A 5767-nucleotide genomic window follows, 5' to 3' on the forward strand; every position below is an offset into this window, starting at 1 on the left:
GGCAGTAGAACAAATTTAATTAGGAAAAGAAAGATTAACCCGTGAAATTACGGTACCCTATTACTTTTAATTTGAATGGTTACATGGATGCCTGGTATAGAAATGTGTACTAACTAAACGGCCTGATGGCTTCAGTGCGCATGCGCTCGTAGAGATGCGTGGTGCGCGGTCGCGGTGCAGCGGCGCGGCGCTCGACAGCAGCAGGTCGGCGAGCACCGCCGCGCCCCTCCACACCTCAGCGCAGCGCCGGCTCGGGGCACGCGCGGGCTTGCTCGCTGACAACATTACGGGGCGAGTGAGCGAGACAGATGTACCGGAGAATAGGAAGTATGCACGATTTAGAGCAGTGTGGATAGCGTTGTCGCTGGTTAGCGTGCGCGCGTCGGGACTGCGCCGATATGTCGTTTGCTGTTAAGCCCATTTCCTTGGCTGAGTCGTTAGCTTTGGCAAGGCTAGTGAACGCTCAATGAAATTATAGTCTGGTTGTGGTATAACCAATGATAAAAGAAGTATAGAGGATGGGTCATATGGTCACGTGACATGCGGCACATTTAATGCATAAAATGGTGCCGACTCCGCCCCTTACAATAGTGATATGCTAGTACCGAAAATTTTGTATCGATATCGAAGAATTAAGAGACAAACAAGCCCCAAAAAGATCAAATACGAAAGGGGTTAGGAACTACCATAATATAAATATAACAAACCATAATGTAAACAAACAAACTGAAACTGATTTATAAGTAACAATTGTTAAACAAAGCAGTACCTGTTGTGACAAACATCTAGTTGTGTTTGATCTATATTTGTATGTTGCACTATTCCTTGCTAAAAATTTAAGTTACAGATTAAGATATTTATTTAATACATGATAAATGGAATAAGATAGCGTAGCCAGCAATTATTTGGTTGGTTTTATTTTATTTTATTATTATGCTCTTTGATCGAGAAACATAACTATGGTTCAGCAAACTAAAATGAATGAGCGTAAAGATGGTGGTTAAGATAATCAATTATAATAATTATTTGCAATAACAACAATATGATTATGTATCTATTTCCGTGCATGCAAAGGTTGCTCGAAACATAAGACCGCCAATTGTAAAAATATATCTTACATTTCATCTTTATGTTGTTTCTTTTATGTTTATCTATTCTTTTATGTAACAATTCTAATTTTATTCATAGCAATATATTAAAGTAATATTACTATTAGGTGAAGTATAATAATCATTACTATTTTACTTATCGGGAATATTGTTGGAAAACAGTTATCTTTACTCGCGTTAATTAAACGTGTGGTTTATGCATATCTTCTCAAAATGTAAAGAAATATGTATTTGGTGTAGGATTCCAATCACGTCGCTCAATATTCTCAATTCATTTTGCCTTGGTTTTAAATTTTTGGTTATCTTAAAAAATATTCTAATTTCACTTAGTTTGTCGTTCTGAATAATACAATATTGATGTGTGCTCTAACATTCTTTCAAAGACAAAACCGTAACTGATAAACGGGCGTCTGTTAAAATATCGATATCAATAATTTCTAAACAAATCCACCCACCCATCCCTAAGCTCGTGTGTAAACAAACATAATGATTTTAATGTGTATAAATCACGCCTAAAAGGGTCCAAAGCTTAACAAACCAGATCCACATATCATTTTAATTGATAAAAACAACACCCAAAAGTAAATATACAAAGATATTTGCTAATTTTCGGTAAAACAGTTACTAACCTATGAAAAGATATTTCGGGGTCTTTCTTGCGTGAATTCGATTTGCATCCTTTCACACAACACTGAGTCATTTTCGAAACTTAACAAATACACTAATAAACACACTGAACAATTGAGAATATGATTATATTACTTTAAATTCAATATTTATGAAGATTTGTTTACATCGTCTGACACTACATGTACTTGCTGACTGGGCTACGATAAATGGCGTTCCGGCCGCAAGGCGGTCCCAGCGTGTTGAAGTAAACGAAATAGTGCCATATGCGAAGAAAGCAATTATTTTTGTCTTTGTTTGTTGCGTTCACAAATAAGCTTTGAGTAAAAGAGATAGACATATATATTGACAATTCTGCGTCGATTTCCTAACATAAATATAACTTATTCATATAGCTAACTTTTGAGGCCTGTCCTCTTTATATTTAGTCATCTATACTATTATATAAAGCTGAAGAGTTTGTTTGTTTGTTTGTTTGTTTGTTTGTTTGTTTGTTTGTTTGTTTGTTTGTTTGTTTGAACGCGCTAATCTCAGGAACTACCGGTCCAAACTGAAAAATTCTTTTTGCGTTGGATAGCCCTATATTCGTGGAGTGCTATAGGCTATATATCATCACGCTATACCCGATAGGAGCGGAGCAGAAATCCCTATCTCAGGAACTACCGGTCAGAACTTAAAAAATCTTTTGCATTGGATAGCCCTTTGTTCGTGGAGTGCTATAGGCTATATATCATCACGCTATACACAATAGGAGCGGAGCAGTAATGGCTAATCTCAGGAACTACCGGTCCAAACCGAAAAATTCTTGTTGTATTGGATAGCCCTTTGTTCGTGAAGTGCTATAGGCTATATATCATTACGCTATGACCAATAGGAGCAGAGCAGTAATGGCTAATCTCAGAAACTAGGAGTTTGAACTGAATAATTCTTTTTGTGTTGGATAGCCCTTTGTTCCTGGAATGCTATATGCTATATACCTAGTCTTGCCATAAATATTGTAATAAAGAAAAAAGAAAATTGTTAACTGCAAATAACATTTATTACTTTTACAGTGTGTCAGTTTAATACATAAATATAAAACAATTAAAAATATAAAAAGCTTATTCGAAGTGGTCTCCATTGGCTGCAATACAGTCCTTTAAACGATGAGGCCAGTTATCAATAGAAGCACGCACTCTTTCCATGGGAAAATTCTTCACTGCCAATCGTATAGATTGTTTTAGGGACTCAAATTATCATGGCGTTTAGAGCAAGCTGTACTCTCTAAAACTGACCACAAATCATAATCCAGCGGATTAAGATCGGGACTAGACGACGGCCAGTCTTCAGCTCTGATGAAGTCCGAAACGTTCGATTCCAACCAAGACTGCGTGGACCGAGCTTTATGACCCGGCGCCGAGTCTTGCTGGAAGGACCATACTTGGTTATTGAACATGGTGATGTTAAGGGGCTTAACTACCTTCTCAAGAATGGTATCTTGATACACTTGTGCCGATGTTTTGATACCTTTTCACAAAAATATGGCTCAGTCACTCCTTCATAGCTAACACCCCACCAAACCATCACTGAAGTCGGATAATGTCCACGTTGCACTCTGTCGACTAATTGGGAAGCTTCCTTAGAGCTTTGAGCATAAATACGGTCATTTTGTTTGTTAAAATGTTGCTCAATTGTAAAAATTTTCTCATCCGTAAACAAAATTTTTCTGTGACCTCCTTTGCGTACCGCTTCAGTAGTTGTTTCGATTTTACCACCCTATTCTTCTTTAAATTATCAGTTAAGAAATGGCCAGTGCGTCTCTTATAGGCTGCAAGTCCTAAGTCATCTTTTAAAATACGCGACATGGTTCTAGGTGCTATCTTCATTTCCCGAGATAAAATCTTTTGCTTTCGGACAGGATTTCTTCGAATTCTTTCCCTTACTGCTTTGACCACCTTTTCGTACGAACACTACGTGGACGGCCAGATCTTTTCTGTCACAAACAGAGGAGGTCTCATTGTACCTATTAATAGCCCGGTACACAAACATTTTACTAATACCAAGTGTATGGAGAGTTTTAAAATTGCATTTGGCTCCATACCTACTTTGTGTAATGCTATCACAGCGATTCGGTTCTCTTTATCACCCCACACCATTTTAATATCGCAAAATATTTTACAATGTATTGGCGCCAAAATGAGAAAACACAATGAACAATCGTATAAAAATGACAGATTCGAAATTCAAATGTAATATTTTTTTATAATTAAGTGTAACAGTATTTATGGCCAGACTAAGTATATCATCACGCTATGCCCAATAGGAGCGGAGCAGTAATCGCTAATCTCAGGTACTACCGGTTCGAACTGAAAAAATATTTTTGTGCTGGATAGCCCTTTGTTCCTGGAGTGCTATAGGTTATATATCGTCACGCTATGACCAATAGGAGCGGAGCAGTAATGAAACATGATGCAAAACGGGGACAATTTATTAGTTTTGAGAGCCTCTGTTGCGTGCGCTGCGTAAACGGTTAAAGTTATGCAACAATCAAGTATGACGGGATTGTTCCTCTTAAAGAGTTCTACAAAAATATATCATAAAACAAAGTCCCCGCTGCATCGGTCTGCCCGAACGTGTTAAACTCAAAACTACCCAACGTATTAGGATAAAATTTGGCATGGAGACAGTTTGAGACCCTGGGAAGAACATAGGCTCCCGGGAAAATATATAGCGTGACTGTTAAAACGGAAAACTTTAGCCCGAAAACTTTATAACGCGGGCGGAGCCGCGGGCAAAAGCTATTGGGTATAACTTTGAAGCTAAGTATAGACTTGTTTTTTGTAATAAGGTTGAAATTGTGTAATATACAAAGCAACTCTTACGTGATCGCTCGTTTCTGTAACTCGGCCAGTGCAGGCAGTAACGCTCGCGGGCCGAGCTGCGGCGGTGGCGGCTCCGTGTGCCACTGCGACCTGCACTTGTGCACTTCTGTTAGCACGTTCTGTGGATGAGCAATATTTTATTAAGGATTTATATAGAATGCATTAGAAAGCGGTTTTGTGTTATAGGTTCATAATAGATATGGATAATTGAATTAACAAATAGTTATATGCCCATTTACTATCGGTACAAAGCTTTAAATGTTTGTTTATTTTTCTCGAATAAAATGCTAGTAGTTGTTGTTGATATTGCCAACGTGTGATACAGTAATACGTATGTGGTAAGTAGTGTGGTGTCACGCGCCGGCAGCACGCGTCCGCCGGCGACAGTGAGTGTGTAGTGTGTGATGTCTGACCGTGACGAGCGCGAGCGTGTGCGCGGCGTGCGTGGCGGCGTGCGCGGCGGCGTGGGCGTGCGCGCGGCGGCACAGAGCGCGCGCAGCACGCGTCCGCCGGCGACAGTGAGTGTGTAGTGTGTGATGTCTGACCGTGACGAGCGCGAGCGTGTGCGCGGCGTGCGTGGCGGCGTGCGCGGCGGCGTGGGCGGCGTGCGCGCGGCGGCGCACAGAGCGCGCGCAGCACGCGTCCGCCGGCGACAGTGAGTGTGTAGTGTGTGATGTCGGACCGTGACGAGCGCGAGCGTGTGCGCGGCGTGCGTGGCGGCGTGCGCGGCGGCGTGGGCGTGCGCGCGCGGCGGCAAGCGCGCGCAGCACGCGTCCGCCGGCGACAGTGAGTGTGTAGTGTGTGATGTCTGACCGTGACGAGCGCGAGCGTGTGCGCGGCGTGGGCGGCGTGCGCGGCGGCGTGGGCGGCGTGCGCGCGCGGCAGCACTAGAGCGCGCGCAGCACGCGTCCGCCGGCGACAGTGAGTGTGTAGTGTGTGATGTCTGACCGTGACGAGCGCGAGCGTGTGCGCGGCGTGCGTGGCGGCGTGCGCGGCGGCGTGGGCGGCGTGCGCGCGCGGCGGCGCACAGAGCGCGCGCAGCACGCGTCCGCCGGCGACAGTGAGTGTGTAGTGTGTAGTGTGTGATGTCTGACCGTGACGAGCGCGAGCGTGTGCGCGGCGTGCGTGGCGGCGTGCGCGGCGGCGTGGGCGGCGTGCGCGCGCGGCGGC

The 5767-nt window shown here is 43.2% G+C and overlaps 1 long non-coding RNA gene across 1 annotated transcript; it reads right to left on the reverse strand.

The window, feature by feature from the left end:
- Positions 1-239: 239 nt before the first annotated feature.
- Positions 240-5068, reverse strand: LOC119193135. The gene is made up of 3 exons (XR_005113853.1): positions 5011-5068; positions 4598-4716; positions 240-275 (listed from the first exon to the last, which is right to left on the reverse strand). It is a non-coding gene; the product is annotated as an uncharacterized LOC119193135 (long non-coding RNA).
- Between the last annotated feature and the right edge of the window lie 699 nt (positions 5069-5767).

This window comes from Manduca sexta, unplaced genomic scaffold (assembly GCF_014839805.1).
Source record: "Manduca sexta isolate Smith_Timp_Sample1 unplaced genomic scaffold, JHU_Msex_v1.0 HiC_scaffold_3643, whole genome shotgun sequence".
Lineage (NCBI taxonomy): Eukaryota > Metazoa > Arthropoda > Insecta > Lepidoptera > Sphingidae > Manduca > Manduca sexta.